The 19,849-nt window shown below is 39.0% G+C and overlaps 1 long non-coding RNA gene across 1 annotated transcript in view; it reads right to left on the reverse strand.

Annotated features, from left to right (window-relative positions):
* Positions 1-9,158: 9,158 nt before the first annotated feature.
* LOC122807971 overlaps positions 9,159-19,849 on the reverse strand; it is a 126,366-nt gene continuing 115,675 nt past the window's right edge. Inside the window, exon 2 of the long non-coding RNA XR_006365744.1 lies at positions 9,159-9,590. This is a non-coding gene — a long non-coding RNA (uncharacterized LOC122807971). The remainder of the gene's footprint in view (positions 9,591-19,849) is intronic.

Consider the following 19,849-nt stretch of genomic DNA (forward strand, 5'->3'; position numbering starts at 1 on the left):
GCTGTGGAGTGACCTGAGTGCTTGTGTTATGTGGCGGATTCTTGCTCCCGACAGGCAGCTTACTGTGACCTTTTTCCTTGTTCAGTCTGGTGAGCGGGACGTCAGTGTGTCTGACTATGGAGTCACCTATTACAAGTGTGTCTGGCATGTTGTTTGGCCTTAAGGGCTGTGACTGTTTAGCACACTGTCTTTGTGAACTATGTGTTGCATGTGCTATTGCTTGAGGTGGTGGTTGCTTGGGTGTCTGCTTTGGAGGCCTCTGTTGTTTTGGCAGATTTTTAATCAGCGCCTCCGAGTATGTTTTTGTGTGTTTATGTGTTTGGTTTGCAGTTGTGATAGTTCTATGTGAGACTGGGTTTGTGGTGTGCGTGGTTACCTTCTCCTCCTGACTGGTCTTGCCAGTACTGAATTGAGAGAGCTCAGCCTCCAGTTTGGCTATATAGTTGCATCTCTCGCATATATTTGTATTTGTTGGGAGGAGGAGAGGGTTGTCTGTGTACATGAGGCAATTGTAACATTGCCTCAAGATTCCCAGATTCACCAGCTGAACAGGAGAGGACGCCAGCAAATGACCCTTCGACATGCTAGAAATAGTGAAAAAGATTGCTGTGTAACTGAGTCAGAAAGGACCTATAGGAAAATGGGTACTCAAGGGAATTTAGGTGAAATGAAGTACTTTCTTTTGTTTAAGAGTGCTTTACCTGTATAAAAAATGTTTTAGGAGCAAGTGCTGAGCTTTTCAGATAGAGTATAGGCTGTTTAGATTGCAAATAGAACAGTTCTAAGGGAAAAATTGAAGAGCAGACTCTACGGAGCCAGAAATAGTTTAAACTTGATTAACTGGCGCTGCCCGATGCTGCTCTATGAGCAATTTCGTGCTAAAAAGCACTAAAGTGCGCAAAAGCGGGCTTTATAGCAGGGGGTTGAAAAGAGCCAGGAATTGACCCAAAATGGCCAATAAACTACAAGTTGCTGGGCTGGAACCAATCCTCTAGGGACAAATAGGTTGCTCAGTGCTCCCCACTCCCACTGGTGAACAAAGAAGCTTCCTCTTATCCAAATAAGGATATGGATAGCACAGGAACTAAGACAAAGCCCAGAGATCAGCAAAATCTGAAGACTGGACTATTCTAGTTCAGAAAAGCGGGAAAACAAGGATTTTTTTTGTTTTTTTTTTTTTTTTTTTACAGAGAAAGGAGGAAAAGATACAGTAACAAACAGTAAATGCTATAAAACGGCTAGCGCACTTGAGTGTGTTAGCCTAACAATTAAATTAAACAAAAAATAACTTTTTAAAGTGCTAACAGTATAAATTCAACACAAGTACAGTAAAAGCAATATGCAGAGCTGTTTTTTTAAGCGAAATGCAGTCGAGATGCAGTAATTTAAACGAAAGCCAGAAAAAATACTTATAAATCCAGGAAAGTCACTCTTTCACTCTCTGCTGCTTGTAGAACTCTGCAGGCATGTGCATTAATTGTTTGGTAAATATTCTTGTATGAAAATTCACTTGCAACACAGATGATTTGGACAATTTGGTTAGTTAAAAGCATAAGTAACGTATATTAAGATTTTATTGTATCTAAAACGAATGGTCTTATTAGTGACAATACTGTACATCTTTTGCATAATCTGTTAAAGTATAGCAATCATATACAAGTTATTTTTCCACAGCACAGCCTCCTGCTGTTAAAAATACTTTTCTAGTAAATAATTTGTCTGCACAAATCATATCACACACACTGATACTAAAATAGTGCCACCAGCCAATCCCCCTTAAGTACTTGTTTAGTTAAATCTCTGACTTGTGCATTTAAGTAATTATATATAAACGATCTTCAGCTAGGAGATGGGATAACACATTAATGCCGACAGAATTAATGCAGATCCTCTTACGAAATAAAAATGAATTTTATGGCCTTTGCATTTATTGAAATAGTACCCACAATACCTCGTTCCATGTTTGTAGCCGTACAAGGTTTTCCTTTCATCTGCCCTACCACTTAACTTTCTTTTCCTTCTTTGCCTTCAGCTGTCCAGACTGATGCTCAGAATTTTACCTGCACCTATTTTGCATCACTGCCATTGAGTTTTTGTCCGACTTACACCACACCTGTGTAACATAATGTAAATAAAGGCATTCCAGACTTGCAAGAGAGAGATTTCATGCCACTGGTGTGGCTTGATGCAGTGAGTTGTGAGTGCACATGTGAACACTTCAGCAGTAACAGAAGCATGCAGTAAAGAAGCCCTTCTAACTACACAACTAGTAATAAAAGTAACATATAACTATATGCTGTAAACATGTTCCCTAATGGCTTATTTGTACCTTTTTAAATTAGTCTACGCATAATACCAGGTGTCCTTAATATGGGAAGTGTTACCCCCTCAAAATTGAATTAGTACACTGCAGATTGTATTGTATAAACCTGACTAGACCTTTTATGACACTAGAACTGTCTAATAATCTATATGATTAATGTGCGATAGATACCAAGGAGGAGGAAATTACCACAGATTTTTATTTTTTAGAAGATATTTCCACATTTTTATAACAGGTTTTACAAGTTTCTAATGACTGTTACACCCATTTGCAGCATCTAACCTCTCAATATTTTTTAAATCCGTCACAGAACATCAAAGGTGAGCTCAATAAAAACTATATCCTGCAAAAAATGTGACTGAAAGGATTTTTGAGAACTGCTTTTTTTCTCTTGCAGAAGCAAGCTCCTTGTACCCCTAAACTTAATATATTCAACAGTCACTGGCCCTCATGACATAGAAAACTGCTTCCACAAAGTCATCATTTGATGACAGCACTACAGCCAAATGCTACTTCTGGGAGCTTGCTCATCAAGATGTTGTCAAGATTTCAACATTTTCTGCCATTGTAAACAATAGCAACTGTACATTTCTTTGAAATGAAGTTTGTCGACAAACCATTCTGTGAATTTTACAAACTTCCGCCAAAGTTATGCTCCTTCAGAGGATGTTATATTAAGTAAGATGGATGCAGCTACTTGCGTGGAGTTGTGAGGAACTTGCCCCAACTTCACCCATATCTCCTCAGTAATTTTTTTTTTAATTTGTGAAATCCAGTACAACAGTCCATCAAAAAGTGTTCACCAAAATATATCATATACCATATATTTTTTTATTTTGATAAGCTGATAACTGCATAGATGTTTTTTTCCAAGATGGTCCACTTCAACCTGCAACCTGGATACATACAGAGGGAAAAAAAGCTACAATAAAAATGACAGTTCAGATGTGTTTTAAAAATCAAGTTATAAATACATTATTAAATACATACAACTCATTTTAGTTCAGTTTACTTTACAAAGATAAGACGTTGCATGAGATCATGGACTTGGGCACAGAAATGTATATTTTCCTGTCCCTAGTATGCTGGCATCTAGTGCAGTCTGAAATGCTTATTAATGGAGCTTTGTACACTTTGTTGAGAGTAGGAAGAGCTGTAAACAATTCCTGATGAACTGCAGTGCCATTTCCAGGCTGCTCTCAAACTGCCTCCTCTCTTCACTGTATGCCCACTAGTTTTGCAGACTTCATCTCTTTCTTTATGTAGAGCACAGTTTGTTCTCCAGCGTTACCATTTTTGTCTCTTAAGTATAGTGCAACTCTTGGTATGGGGGTCTATATTAGGTCGCTGAAATGGTATTCCAGCGAATGCCTATTCAGAAACCTATAATCAGTGATAATCGCTTCAGCAATTCGCTGAATTCACTAAGGGCAATGAAATAGTTTCCCGAAGGACAACGGACAACTACAGGACTTTGCCATTTTCTCCACTATAGTGCGATCATGGAGCTGGTATATATAGTTAGGGGAGTGTGGGGGGCAAAGCCCCCCACTTGGGTGGGTTCGAGTCACATAAATGTTGGTCCGTTGTGCTTCAGGCAACTATTTAGTTGCCTTTAGTAAATTCAGTGAATTGCTGATACAATTTTCGCTGATTACGGGTGGCTGAATAGGTGTTCGTCGGAATACCATTTCGGCAAACTAATATAGACCCTGGTATGTTTATAGACAAGTCATGGTTCTTTGTGCATCATGTTAGAGTGAATGCCATAATAATCAGACAGGTTTCCTATATCAAAGATATCTCTTCAGTGAACTTTGTATATAAATATTTGTTTACAACTCAGTCAGTAAAACAAAATTCATATTTTTCTACATTTTTTCTCTCTACTATACTTTGTCGTGGACTAGATTTTTTTCTGTAATGTCTCATAACTTGTTTATCATGGTATTTACTAATCTATGCTATAGGGTTAGCACTTTTTTAAATGCCCAAAGTGGGATTTTTTTAAGGAAATTGAGATTTTGCAGGACATACTGTGCCAACAGCAATGCAAAGGACTGAACATCACTTGCTTATCAAAATAAAAGCTAATTTTTGTAGAATATGTTGTTTCATATGATACTCACATATTTCAGAAACAAAATAATTATTTTATGTAACTGTCAGTTGAAACAGAAAAAAATAATTTTTGTCCTAAAATTTAAAAGGCATGTGTTACGTATCATGCTTTCCTGCAAGACACAACTGCCCAAATAGTGACTCTCCTACATAAAGAAAGATAGTTGGTAACCCTACCAATATGGGATAATGAGAGAGTTCCTTGCTGGTCTGTTCTACCTTCACCAATGGAGAAAGTAAATGTTTACTATAGACGCATTCAGACATAGCACTGTGGGAGGTTGCTTCTGAGATTAGGTAAACACCATCATTTAAGTACAGGTTTGCATTCCTTCAAATTGAAGCTCATTCCACATTAGAATCAAAACATTTCATTTCACCCAAATTTTGCAGTGCCTGGGTGTAGCCCCAAGACTTTACCACTGCACACGATTTTAAAGACACTTACAGTGTATGTGCATTGTCTAAAGTGAATTAAATGCATCCCACGTTGTTAAATGTATCTAAATCATAAAAAATAATTCAGTAGTTTAAAATAAAATAGAGCAGGAAATCATATATGTTGTTGTGGTGTCGTTCAGCTTTTCCCGGTTAGGGGTGGCCACAGCGGAACTCCGGTCCGCTAATGATTGGCAGTAAATTTTTACGTGCCAAGTTGCCAGCCCTGATGCACAACCTTCAACGAAGGTATGCTCATTCACGCATGTCTCCACACAGAAGACGCTCTAGCTGAGATTCGAACAGAACAACGTCTTACTGTGAGGCAACAACGCTACCGCAGCACCACCACCGCAGGAAATCATATATGATGATTTAAAAAAAAAAAAAAAAAAAAAGCAGTTGTGCTATTTCACCAGCAAGTTCCTTTAACTCCTGCTATAACACAGGGTGGTACAGAATCCCAGGACACTACAACATCCAGTTAAAACACATTCTATGCTGTCCATTGATAATTCATATTAAATGTTTATAATCCACATTTTCCTTTAGGTTTCAAAGTCTAATTTTAAAATGTACAACTGCTTGTGCTATAATGTCTTGTTTCAAAATGTACATTGCTTCTGTCCTATGTAATCTGAACAGTTTATCCCAGCTCTCTCATTCACCATAACTTTTTACTTAGAGAACCACATCTGAAGAGAACTAAACTATCCCATTGCTGTGATAGCTTAAAGCACAAACCAGGGGGCTGGCCCCATGTTTTCTTTTCTTTTTTTTTTTTTTTTTTTTTAGTGGTTTCATATTCTCTTGAATGCTGACTTTAAACTTACTAGTTGCCTCTCCTACATAGCACCAGCAATGATAAATCAGGAGCTGTCAGTTCACAGAGCTTTAGGTTCAGTCCTCTCATTAACTGCTATGTGCTGGGCTTTATAATGTTCATGGGTTATGATTGCTCACATGTGCGTCTGACATTTCAACAGTTTTGGAGCAATACTTCCCGAGCTCTATGTATTATCATGTTTAGTTACAGAGACATACAACAAATTAATGAATACCAAAGGACAGTTTTCATGCATAAACCAGTATCTCCAGGTGCTTACCTGACAGTTGCTATTTTATTTTGTGTGAGTTTTAACTTTTCCTTCTTTAGTAATTGGAAGGCATGTTAAACTAATCCAGTAATGACTGCATTCACATGTAGGGAAATAACATGGTTCACAAAAATACTGCACATATGGCTTTATACTCAGATAATCAAAGACAGTGACAAGATTTTAAATTAAACTTCATGATAAGAAAAAATAAAACAGAAAAGAAAGGAAACTTTAGATGAGAAAAATAAATTAGGGATACAAAGACAGCACAAGGGTGTTGCCAGGCATAGTCTTTGTACTCTAAAATGTATATTTTTTTCTGAACCTGTTAGAAACATTGGGGTTTCATCAAGCCATATGATGGTTATAACCGCATAGATTAATGCTTCTAAAAACATATATAGCTTGCTTACAGAGAGGACTGCAAACTTAAAAACAATACCTCTAATAAATTTTGATTGAGCAGCTGAAAATGTGGGTCTATATTATATCCTCGAATGCTTAAAAAAGCGAACGCTGATTGATCGAACTTATTTTTGCGAAACTGCAAAATATCGAAGCAGCAGAAACTCGAATTTTTTCCTAGGGAAAGAATTCGGTTGTCCGTTTCTGTTGCTTCGGTATTTTCAGTGTTATGGTGGGAAGTTACCGGTCGGATTTAGGTAAGTGTGCGATTGTGTAGATGTGAGTGTTAGGGTGATTTAGGTGAGTTAGGGTTAGGGCTCGGATTAGGTGTGTATGCGATTGAGTGGACATGAGGGTTAGGGTGGATTTAATTGAGTTAGGGTTAGGGAGCGGGTGAGGTGAGTGTGTGATAGTGACGGACCTTAGGGTTAGGGTTTGGGTTAAGGTAAGTGGGTAGTTAGTGGTGTGTGCATAGTTTAGTGTAAGGTTAGGTATCAGATTTTAGGTGTATGTGTGTGGATTTCTGTTTGTTTGGTGTGCTTGTGTTGTGTGTATGTGTTTTGGATCAGCGATTTTCTTCCCTGGGAAAAAAATCGCTGATCTGACAGTTCGAGATTGTAAGCTTTCAGTTAAGTTAGGTTGATCAATCAGCATTCGCTTTTTTAAGCGTTCGATGATATAATATAGACCCTGAAAATGTTACACACATTAAGTTGGGGTGGGGTGGGCCAACAGCTCAAGTGATATAACTACTTTTTAAATGCCAGGTAGATGGGGGGGTAGCAATAAGCATTTGTGAGTACACAGTGGAATTCATTGGCTACACCACTGAGACAGCAGCTGGAAATTAACACATTTAGTAGTTATAGGACAGAACACACTAAAGGCAAGCAATACAGAAATAGGCATTTATGAAAAAAGGGGGAAGGAGAGAGAGAGAGGCAAAAAGACTATGCAAGAAAACTTTAAAAAAATTCTAGAAGGTCTCAAAAAAAGAAACTGCTTAAAATGTCAAACCAGCCGTAATATGTGATTTAACTTTAACTTTTGATGCTTTGTCTATCACACCATCTGATATGATCCAGCAAAGTAGTGTTGCTCGGGAACAGTAAATGAGCCCACAACTAGTGGAATATTATGGGGGTTAGCAGGAAGAAAAAATGCAATAAGACTGACAAACTTTGGGAGTTAAGTTAATTTTGACGACAGTCTAGCAGTTGACAATGCAGAGGTTAAGATTGTGACCTTTAATTTATGGGGTACAGGGTCTGATTGTGGGCTTTAGTTTATATGGTACAGGGTTTGATTGTGGGCTTTAGTTTATGTGGTACAGGGTTTGATTGTGGGCTTTATTTTATGTGGTACAGGGTTTGATTGTGGGGTTTAGTTTATGTCGTACAGGGTTTGATTGTGAGTTTTACTTTATGTGGTACAAGGTCTGATTGTGGGCTTTAGTTTATGTGGTGTAGGGTTTGATTGTGGGCTTTATTTTATGTGGTACAGGGTTTGATTGTGGGGTTTAGTGTTTGTGGTTCAGGGTTTGATTGTGGGCTTTAGTTTATGTGGTACAGGGTTTGATTGTGGGCTTTAGTTTATGTGGTATAGGGTATGAGTGTGAGCTTTACTTTATGTGGTACACGGTCTGATTGTGGGCTTTAGTTTATGTGGTTCAGGGTTTGATTGTGGGTATTAGTTTATGTGGTTCAAGGTTTGATTGTGGGCTTTAGTTTATCTGGTTCAGGGTTTGAGTGTGGGTTTTAGTTTATGTGGTTCAAGGTTTGATTGTGGGCTTTAGTTTATGTGGTACAGGGTTTGATTGTGGGCTTTAGTTTATGTGGTATAGGGTATGAGTGTGAGCTTTACTTTATGTGGTACAGGGTATGATTGTGGGTTTTAGTTTATGTGGTTTGGGGTTTGATTGTGGGTTTTAGTTTATGTGGTTCAAGGTTTGATTGTGGGCTTTAGTTTATGAGGTACAGGGTTTGATTCCCTCAGCCTTTATTCGCCTACAGTGTGACCTTAAGTAAGTCACTTAACCACACAGTGCTTCGGTATCACTCCTGAAAAGATACTGTGTACACAGTGGGCCTATCTGATTAACACAGTTATTGTTCGGGGGCTGGGACTGGGATCATAGTTAAGGTGCTTATCTCACAGAAACAAGATACAGGGTTTAATTCTCACCTCTGAGAAAAATTGTCTAGGCTTAAAATGTCCCACAAGGCTAGCTAGCCTGGTACTTACATATGAACTCTCATAACTGAATGTTTAGGGTGAGCCCTTGTATATATAATATAATATAATGATGTAGTAACAGCAGCACATTTTTACAATACAAAGTGTGCGCACGCACGTGTGTGTGTGTGTGTGTGTGTGTGTGTGTGTGTGTGTGTGTGTGTGTGTGTGTGTGTAAATCACCCCACTTAACCTCACATATACCTCTGTATATTCACATTCTACAACCTCTACTTAGGAAATATCTTGGTATTACTTCTAATTCTTGTAAATATTAGAACATACTAGCTTTTCAGCACTGTGGCTAAACTGTTTGTATGCTTATATTTTTAGTACTCACTTTATTATGTGACAACTATAATTTGTTCTGTATAATGGCAATTCAGTTTGTACTCTGTTTTATCTTACGTATAATGTTTCTTTTTATTTTTTATTGCTGTAGAAATTATTGGAGCTTTTCTCCTTGGGTCTCCACTGAAAATGTTTTTTTTTGTAACTTAGCTGGACCAACCCGGTTAACAAATTTGAAATAAATAAATAAATAAATAGTGTTTATTACACAAAACATAAAAGTTCAATTAAGGTCCCAAGCAACAGTTTTAGGCCTTAACAAAGAGTTCACAGCCAGTATCTTTAATACAGTCATACAATGCTGGATTATGGTCTTTAATATAGTCAGACACTGCTGGATTATGGTCTCTTTCAGTGAGTGGCTTGCTCTTTGAGCCATGCAGTAGCCATAGCAGAACAGAAATTATCTCAATCTTCCTCATGGTGTCTCCTTCTGGTCCTTCTTTTATTTCTGTTGTCTCTTCCCCAGAGCTGCTACTTGGATAATGAAGACAACAAATCCCCCATTCACAAAAGGCAAAAACTCTGTGGCAGGACTTGCCTCAGTCTTCTTTGATACCATATTTATGCTCTCTTAAGCAAACCTGCTCTTATTAAGCCAGATGGGTATTTTTCTGCTGTTAAGAAAAAAGGTAGAACTTAAAAAAACATTACTTGCTAAAAGAAATGCCTCTCATTTTTCAACAAAATCATTACAACATGGCAATATACATTATTCACACATCTGTGGATCTCATGTGCTTTACCATTTGGTGAAAACCATTGTCCTATGCACCGACTGACCTCTCCAGTTTAAAGCCCTTAGTTTTATGCCTATTGAACGAGACAGGCTATCTTCATTGCAGTGGTTTCAGCCAAGCCTTCTGGTGCTGAGGAAATACTAAGTGGAAGTGTAAGAAATCTGTAACCCCCTACTACTGTATTAAATGTACACAATCTGAAACTCTCTTTGTATAGCTCTGTCTGTTAGAATCCCTTTGCACATAGAATTGAAAATTTGAAAATAATTTAGCATTTGGCGTTCTTTAGACCACTTCCCCAACTGTAATATCTTTAAATCCCTTTATTCAGATCGTGTGGCTCATTACAAAAGCAAACATTGCCCTTCCTCATAACTGTGATTATACTGGTCATCAATTCTGCTGATTTTAATTGTTTCTTAATGATATCTCAGCTTTCCATTCACTTTAAATCCTGAACTAGTTTATTCCTGAGATACTGTTACTTTCTTATAAACATGACTCACTGGCAAAGTATCAGGTTTTATATATTTTATTTATTATAGTCTCCTTGTAAAATTCCTAACCCTCTAGTATTATTATTATTATTAGTATTATTACTACTTTTACCTTACATCGTTTACAAAGACATACATCTGGAGCATTTCTTCCCGGGCCTCCACTGAAAATTGGTGTCATTCCAAGTCGGACTTTCCAGGAAAATGAATGTTAAATAAACTAATAAAAAATAAATAATAATAATAATAATTATTATTATTATTATCTGATAAGTTTCTGTAACTGTATGACTGATTCTACAAATAAGCACTCTTTGCTTTTTCACTGTAAATTTGTTTCAACTTTCCTGGCATGTCATTACTCAACCGGCTACAAATGTTAAAAGAAATAATTTCTTTAACTAGTATATGTCATTACTCAACCGGCTACAAATGTTAAAAGAAATAATTTCTTTAACTAGTATAATTTGAAAAAAGAATCTTGTAGTTTTTATTTTCATACCAGTGGCTTTACCCAATGGCCAGAATTTGAACCCAGGACTTTGAAAGTATATGCACCTGTGTTTAATGTAAATTCAACATTTTGCTTGTTAATTCTCATCATTTCTTCTAAAAATCTGACTTTATTCTGTCTCAGTGCTTAGAAGACATTTTTGGATTTTACTTTATTAATGCTTTTCACCTTCATAGGACATATAAGCAACTCTTTTCTAATATTTCTGTTAACAACATGGAAAGTCTTTGAATGCACTTCTATTTCCATGGGTCTATATTATAAACTCGAAGGTGCAAAATTTCAAGTACCCTTTCATCGACACATAAGTGTCAAATGTCCTCTTCAGTGAATGGTCACGTCATCAATTTCTTTCCAAGGGAAAGAAATCGGTTGACTGTTCATTTAAATCTGCCCTTTTCCCCACTGTAATGCAATCTTGGAGTTAGTATATTTAGTTAGGGGGATGTGAGAGGCACAGCTCCTCACATGGGGGGTATGGGGGGCAAAGCCTCCAATTCATAGTGTTCGTCATATTGTGTTGTGCGTAGTTGGCCTACTGATTTCTTTACCTTGGAAATAAATCGATGATGTGGTCATTCGCTGAAGAGGACGTTCGACACTTATGTGTCGATGAAAGGGTACTCAAGATTTTATACCTTCGAATTTATAATATATACCCTATTTTTCATGTATGCAGACCTATTATAGAGTACAATGCCCGTTTTGGTATGTACCTCACAAGATATCTACAACAACAGGAAAGGCCGCAGAAATGCCTCACAAAGAAGACTACGCAGACCATCTCAAAAAACTCCGTCGCATATCTCCTACTCAGAGACTATCTCTGCCTAACATACAAAGCTATGTCAAACTCAGAGCTGTTGGACATGCTCCACTTAAAGAAATTCCAATTCCTCCGAGCTACACGCTCTAGGGACCTAAACCTTGTCACCACAATAAACAGAACATGCTGGAGGGATAGATTCCTGTCCCAGAGACTTCCCATACTCTGGAACAAACTACCTATCTATATCAAACAAAGCTCCTCATTAGCACTCTTCAAGAAAAATCTTGATGATTGGATGGGAAATAGAAAATTCACCCCGTGGATCACCTCTGTGGCTCTGCTCGACAGGGGCACAGGAAAATAATTTTCATAGGTGGCGAAAGCCAGGGTACCTTTTTTGGCTAGGCCTGTACCTACTTATGAACCTACCCATGAACCTTTTCTGGGCCATATTCTTAACATTTCTTAAACATAGGACATAGCTCACTTTCATGCCTACATCTACACCTATTACACAAGGGCTGAATGTTATTTGTAGAAGCATTTCTCTGGCCCTCTTAACTGTTTGTCTATCTTTGCATGTCTGTTTTTCATATCCACAACTACTGTACTGCAGTCTCACTTTATTTCTCATTTTAGACCTTTTATACAACTTGCACTTTATTTTACATATCTTTTTCCCCCCAAGTTATTTTTAACTGTTTACCAATAATTGCAATTGCTCGCACAAATCCAAAGCTTTTGGTAAGGACAGGTATGTTTCTATTAAAAAAGATTTCATTGTTTCGTCATATGTTCTTCAGATTGATTACTGCTGCAGTAGCTTTAGCTGTATGAGTTGTATCCTGCCAAGGATATAATAGCTGTTCAGTTTCCAAAGCTTCAAGACACCTTCCACACTCCCAAACTGTCAAGCAACTCGAGCTACGTTGACTAAAAGACAAGTCTGGGCATGAAGCTTTACTGCCACCGAAGTGTACCCTCCTCTGAGGCTTTCGATGATCAGCAGTCAGCTTGTACTTTTCTTTGCTGGGCAGATAAGATCCCTTTGGGGGGACAACGTCCGTTTTCTTAAATGTTGATGTTTTATTACTTTCCTCTTCAGGAAAGTTATTTTAAAGCTAGGATTGTTTTTAATAGACTATACCGATACTGTAACATTTTGTTAAATGGAGCAATCATTTCTGTCAGTTTAAAACAACTGCAAACTGAAAATAGATTTTCTGTGGAAAAATGGGGTTATTTTTCTGTTGTGGGGCTGCCTTAGTGTTTGAAAGCACTTTTTACTATTTTTTTAGTCAAACGTAACTTTTGGGGACTGGAAGTTTTACTGGCATTTGCTGCTTGCTCTCCATCATGAAAGAGGCACCATTTTGGCTTGACCATGGAATAGACTACCAGTGCCATGGTCAGTCCTTCTTCCAGTCACAAAAAGAAAAAGTTAAGTAAGCAACCCTCGTCATCACAGTGAAATTTACCTAAGTCACAGGTGGATGATTCTGCTGTGGTCATTTGTTGTACCTCAGACCACTCATCTTTTAGCCTTAATCCCTCTGGTGTAGCACCTACAGCCATTATGGACCAGGGGTTAGACACATCTCCCACAGCTGGAGGAGTTCCCCCAGTGGGCAAAGGAGAGACACTCTTGTCAGAAGGTTTCTCTGTTGTGTCAGAATGCTGTGCCCATCCCTGGGGAACCAGCTGCTGCCATTAGGTCAGAATACTGTGCCCATCCCTGGGGAACCAGCTGCTGCCATTAGGTCAGAATACTGTGCCCATCCCTGGGGAACCAGCTGCTGCCATTAGGTCAGAATACTGTGCCCATCCCTGGGGAACCAGCTGCTGCCATTAGGTCAGAATACTGTGCCCATCCCTGGGAACCAGCTGCTGCTATTAGGTCAGAATGCTGTGCCCATCCTTGGGGAATCAGCTGCTGCCATTAGGTCAGAATACTATGCCCATCCCTGGGGAACCAGCTGCTGTCATTAGTAACACAGTTGGCCCCATTTTCCTGCCCCAAAAAAATGGAAAACCAAGCATGTTTCTACTCCTCAAATTTCTTTGGACAGTAGTAGTTTACTGGGTCTGGCTCAGGGTTTCATTCAGGCTACTGATCCTTCTTGTAAAGTAATTTCTGGTAAAAGAAAGAGGAATTCTCTTTTCCAGAAGGGATTCAAGATTCTGAATCTGAACTGGAAGATGCAAGGACAGATTCAGTGTTATGATGTCAGATTTCAATTTCAAACTCAGAGGAGAGCTCAGCTTCTGATTCTCCCTGTGGGAATTTCTCTTTCTCCATGACACTATTGCTAGAAGGTCCCAGTGTTTTCAGTGGGAGAACACTGAGGTTTCTCAGTCCTTCCAAAAATACTGAATTGTTACAGAAGAATTTTCCACAACTACATCCATTCCTCCTGTCCTGTCTGGTTTAAATCATGTGTGTCTTACTGTTCGCAGTTTTCCTCACAGCCAGCCAGCTGTTCCTAAAAGGGCAGATAGGATGTATAAAGTTCTTTAGTCTTTTAAATTTGTATACACTATTCCCAAACCTGAACCAGCAGCTATAGCCTTAATTGATCTCACTGCTGCTAAGCATTTAGTTAATTTCAATCATACTCTTTCTGATAAGTATGGAAAAATTGATACATATTGGGAAAAATACAGTTTCTTCTATTGCACAGGTCACTGCTCATTGTCTTCACTGTGTTTATGACTCTATTGATACTTCTTCCAGAGCTATGGCCACTAGTACTGTTTTGAGGAAGTTTGGTTGGCTGCATTCCCAGAACCTCCCAGATGATGTAAAAAACTAAACTGTTTGGCCCCTCTGTTGCAGAGGTGATCAACAAGTGTGATAAAAGGGGCAAGCTGATCATGGGAATCTCTGAGATTTTTCAGCTCTCCTTTTCCAAACTGTCCAAGGGATTTTCTTTCTCCTTGTCCAATTTTGGCAAAAACAGAATAACAGCCTCAACAGAATTCAGGTAAACAGACATTTAAGAAGAAATGGCAAGGGAGTTCCAAAAAGAAGTCATAAACCTGACAAAACCAAAGACAATCCAACAAGTTTGATTCAAGAGACCATGTGATCCCTATCCCACCCTGACCCCTTTTCTCTTCCATAAAGTCTGAATATCCATTTTTCTCTTTAACAGATTCTACAAATGGGTTCTGAAAATCATTCATCAGGGCTACAGATGTCAGTGGGAGGAAATTCCTCCTTTTGAGGGGGCCAGTCCTCATCCTGCAGATCAGAGTCTTGTTTTCATCTGTTCTTCATCACATCCTACCCCAAGGAGTGATAGAACAAGTTCCTCCTTCCCAGGTAGGGAAGGGGTTTTACTCAAGGATGCTTCTAGTGCCAAAGAAACTGCTTGAAGACCACTTCCGGATTGTTTTTTTCCTAAAACTGTTTGTGATAGTGCTCAAATTGAAAATGTTGTTACCTTACAACCTGTTACCTTTTCTTCCTCTTTCAAATTTCCTGGTAACACTAGACCTAATAATGCTTAACACATCCCCATTCATCAAGACTTCAGATGTTTCTTAAGGTTTTGTGCATTTGGATCACATCATCAGTTCTCTGCCTTACCCTTTGGACTATCCAGCTGCACCAAGAGCTCCTGTTATAGCTCATTGTAGGCTGTAGGGTATCGTATAGGGTATCCACATTTTTCCATATTTACACAAAGTGCTTATCTTTGCAGAGTCTTTTTTCAAGGTGTCAAGAATATCTTGCTTCAGTGAGACATCCCTTGCACAAACTGGGATAAAAAACAGAACATTCAAAAATCATTCTTGACCCCCTCACTCAGGATTGTGTTCCTGGGGTATAAACTAGACACCTCAGTTTAAAGAGATTTTCTTCCACAGGAAGAAAATTGTTCTTTACTTAGATCTATTTCTAAGGTTTTCCACTCATACTTTGGTCACTGTGAGGGAATGCCTTAGGATTTTGGGTCTTATGGCATCTATGATTCTCATGATACACCTCGTAAGACTCCACATGAGAAAGATACAGTGGTAGCTGAAATCTCTTTGTTCTCAGCATCAACAATCCTTATCTTTTCAGATCCTAGTACTGGGTCTGTCGAAAGAGAAATCTTTTGGTGGAGACAACAAATATAATTAAATTCAGGTTTCCCTTTCTCCCTCCCTGCTGCAAAGCAGTCAGTCACCACAGACACTTCAGACTTTGCTTGGGAAGCAGCTTCAGGAGGGATAAAATTGCAGTGGGTGTGGGACATCAAGGACAGATGAGAGAGAATAAATATCAAGGAGATATTTGCCCTGTTTAAGGAACTCAGTTCTCTGAACAATCTTTGGTCTCCAAGACCTCCAAGTGGTTGCAGACAATACCAGAGCCATGTGATACATCAACAACCAAGGGGGAACCAGATCATACCCCCGTTGCAGACTAGCCATGTTAGCTTGGGATATAACTTCACAGCACAATCTCACTCTGCAGGCATCCTATATTCCATCAGAGCAAAACTGTGTGGCAGACAAGCTGAGTAGGATATCAGCAGACCCTCAAGAAGGAAAACTAGATCAGGGGTCTTCCAAGATTCGATCCATCTGTGGGGAGTTCCTCAAGATCTCTTTGCCTCTTCTCTGACGAATCAACTGGGGAAATTCTGTTCAGGGCTCCATGCAAGAAGGCCTCATCGACAGATGGCTTTTCTTTGGAAAATGTTCCTGTATGCCTGTCCACTAATATCAAAGGTACCACTGAAGATTCAGAAGGAATTCCCCAAGATTATTGTGACGATTCTCTTCTGTCCCAGGCAACATGGTTCTCCCTTCTTTTGAACATGGTCAGGGGCAATTACCACAATCTTCCTCACACACTGGATCTACTCACACTAAAACAGGGGTGTTTGATACACCCCAACATCAATCATCTTCAACTGATTACCTGGATGATAGGGTCTTAATTCCTTTTAGGCACCTGTTTTCTGAGGACATACAGCAGGTACTAATGGGGAAAAAATGCCTGCTACTAGAAAATCATGCATTAACAAATGGAAACTTTTTTTAGTTGGTGCCAACAGCATCTATTCAACGCTAGTTGTTCACTGGTTTTACAATATTTGTGTGAGTTGCTATCATATGACCTTTCTTATTCCTTTGGCAAGGTTTATTTTTAGGCCATTTCAGCATGTCTGCCCATGGATCCTCCTCTTTCAATGTAGTCTCAAATCAAAATGTTCTTGAAAGGGATTTTGCATAAGAGGTCTCCTGGAAAACGTGTGGCCCCCTCCTTGGGATCTTAATTTTGTGTTAGAGAAGCCAGCACTTCCTCCATTTGAACCAGATAATCTGGTTGACTTGAGGTTCTGGTAATGGAAAACAGTTTTGCTGACTGCTCTGACCTTTGCAAGAAGGGTATCTGAGTTGCAAGCTCTTATGGTGAATCACCCTATCTCATTTTCCACAGAAACAGGGTTTCTTTGAGAACTAATCCTTCTTTGATGTCTAAAGTGTCATCCAAGTTTACCTGAAGCCAAACTATCCATCTCCCTGTTTTCTTTCCTGAACTAAAAATTGAGGGAGAAAGCATATTCCATACCCTTGGATGTCCACAGACAACTCAAGTACTATCTTGACAAAACTATATCTTTTAGTTCTTCGGATCAATTGTTCATTTCGTGTGAAGGTAAGACAAAGGAACAACCTGTATCAAAACTCACCATTTCCAAATAGTTGTTTTAGGCCATTACCTTTATTTATAGTCACTATAACAAATGTATTGCAGGCAGGGTCAAGGCCAACTCTACAAGGGGCTTGGTTTCATCTATGGCTTTTTAGAAAGGGGTGGATTCTAGAAGTTTCTACTTGGTCCTCTGTATATACTTTTACAAAGCACTATAAGGTTGATTTCTTCTCTATGTCTAGATCAATCTTTACTAGGACCATTCTCCAGGGGCTCATGGACCCTTCCATCTCCAAAATATACTTAGCAATGGTAATCAACCTAAAATGTAGCACACTGTATATTTTCAGGCTTCTTGGCTAATCTGCTTATAGTGGAAGAGGCAATTTTCTGAATCTGAAGCTTTTAGTTTTATGTTAGTTGACCCTCCACAAAAGAATCCCTAGCAGTTGCAGATGATATATTCACATACTATGAATTATTCTTGTGTACTTAAACACAAGCTCTTGAATACAAGTATTTCTTGACTTCAGCAGATTGATTTCTCCAGTTTTTCAAAATGTTCTTCACTTCAGACGCCATGTGGTGTCTGCATGTATCAGAATGTTGAGTAAATAAATCATTGTCACTGTGGGTGTGATCTGACATCTACGAAGTCTACATTCAGACCGAACTTCCTAGAAAAAAGGGGTGGCACATGACATGCACTTTCCTGTGGCTGACTTACCACTGGTTAGAGATGCATACTCCATATTCTAAGTTATTTGATGCCAAAAAGGATGAAGTTAATCCCTCAGAAAATATTTTCAAAGCTATTCCCAAGTTCTCCTCACTAGAGGTAAAGCAGATCCATATCTGCTGCTCCAGACAAAACCTGAGATGAAAGTACACCTAAGGTATGAAAAGCTCTCTCCCATCTTGATTCAATCCACAGTGACAAAAATGGAGAGCTGGATAAAATGATCAATGAACATCTGTGGAGATCATAAATCACTTCATGTACAGAAATGTGTTTTAGTCTGAAGGGACATCCAGTTCTGGGGAAACCTAAATACGTTTCTACACAGGTGAAAGCCTAAAGATCCAAAATGACCTGTTGAAGTTAGTAGTTATACAGAAGAGATTGTTTTCTAAGAGATGAATGTTAAGTCCACTAAACCAGCCAGTTCAATGGATTGAATGACAAGTGTGCCGGTCATGATGTTCAAGTCCAAAGGAGAAGAATGGTTCTTCAAAAGCAGATTAAGATGCAGCATCCACTTCAGCAATACTTAAGTATAAACTGAGCTGGTTTCACCTCCACCTAGTTGAGAAAAAGTAAAATGATAGAATTGTACATCCTGATTTGGATGTAACTCTGGCCCAAATCAAACAGGTGCCTAAAAACGGTGAGGCAATACTTCAAGTTTAAGAGTAAGGAGGAAGCAAGTATCTCTGCACACAATACTGATAAATGTAAACACTGTTTTTGGAATACATCTTCCTTGCTGAAGGCTTCCTGCAGCCTCTGAGACTCAAGTACATCCAGAGGTGGAAACAGCTGTCCTCTTACATGAGGAAAGGACCACTTTGGTTCAGGTCAGGAAAAGATCACAAACATTCAGGGAACAATGTGCCTGAAAACATACTCATCCCAGCTACAGTGGGACTCTGAGGACAAGCATTGGTCTTTCTTCTCTAAATCTGGCTGAAAAACAGGAAATCAAGGGCTTCAGTGGAAACTTATGCAGGAAACTGCCTTTCTGTTGTAGGAAAAATGTGTTCACTGCCAACTTTTTTCTGCCTTGTTAAAGTCAGCAGAATATATGAAATATTATATTATTCCTAATAGCAAACAGATTGATCTCTAGGGTCCCCATCCTCAGATAACCTGGTGAATACAGATTTTTATGACTCTTAGTTCCACAAAAGGACTGGAGCTATAAATCAAGGATTCTGCCATGATGTTCCCTTCAGGGATTTGAACTGCTTGTAGGAAAATGCCCCAATCTAAGGCCGACAGCTGCACCCTGAACTGCTTCTTTATATGGCTTCAGAAGTTCAGTTCACTATGTTTTTGAATACACTTAGGTCTGCAGCACTGGGCATGTAGGTCAGTCTAGTACATTTGTTTTGGTTCCTGCCGCAGAATAATTTGAGGGGTTTTGTTTTAATTCACTCTTCAAAGACTGGAATGTGGACAACACTGTCCTCATCTCTAGCAGGTTTACATGTGACCCATGTTGCCATCAAGTCCAAGAGACAAGTGTAAAAGAATAGGATACCAATGATATGCCCTTCTAGGTACCGTCCTCAGTCAGGTGGAAAGGATCACAAGTGCAGGGAGTTCAATACCATCCCAAAGAGCGAGAACCAAAGCAGGCAGGACCTACTCAGGTGAATTGCAGTCGAATGACAGTTTACAGTGATTCTTAAACACCGAAACTATGACCAGACCCAGGTAAAGGCATTTGTCAGGGAATCCTCCAGTGCAACCACAAGAAGCCAGTCATTTAAATCAGAGGGGTATGAGAAAGCCTTGCTTTCGCAAAGCCTTCTGCTACCACTGTCAAAACTCTGGCGAAAACCTGGGGGGGGGGGGGGTACAGCCAAACCTTTTAGCACAAGAAATTAGGACAAAAATAATGGGGGGGGGGGACAAGGCCCAAAATAGGGACAGATTTCAAAATATTGGTCTTATAAACTTAGAAAGTTACTAAA

Source organism: Protopterus annectens, chromosome 8.part0 (genome assembly GCF_019279795.1).
Source record: "Protopterus annectens isolate FY-2018-M chromosome 8.part0, PAN1.0, whole genome shotgun sequence".
NCBI lineage: Eukaryota > Metazoa > Chordata > Ceratodontiformes > Protopteridae > Protopterus > Protopterus annectens.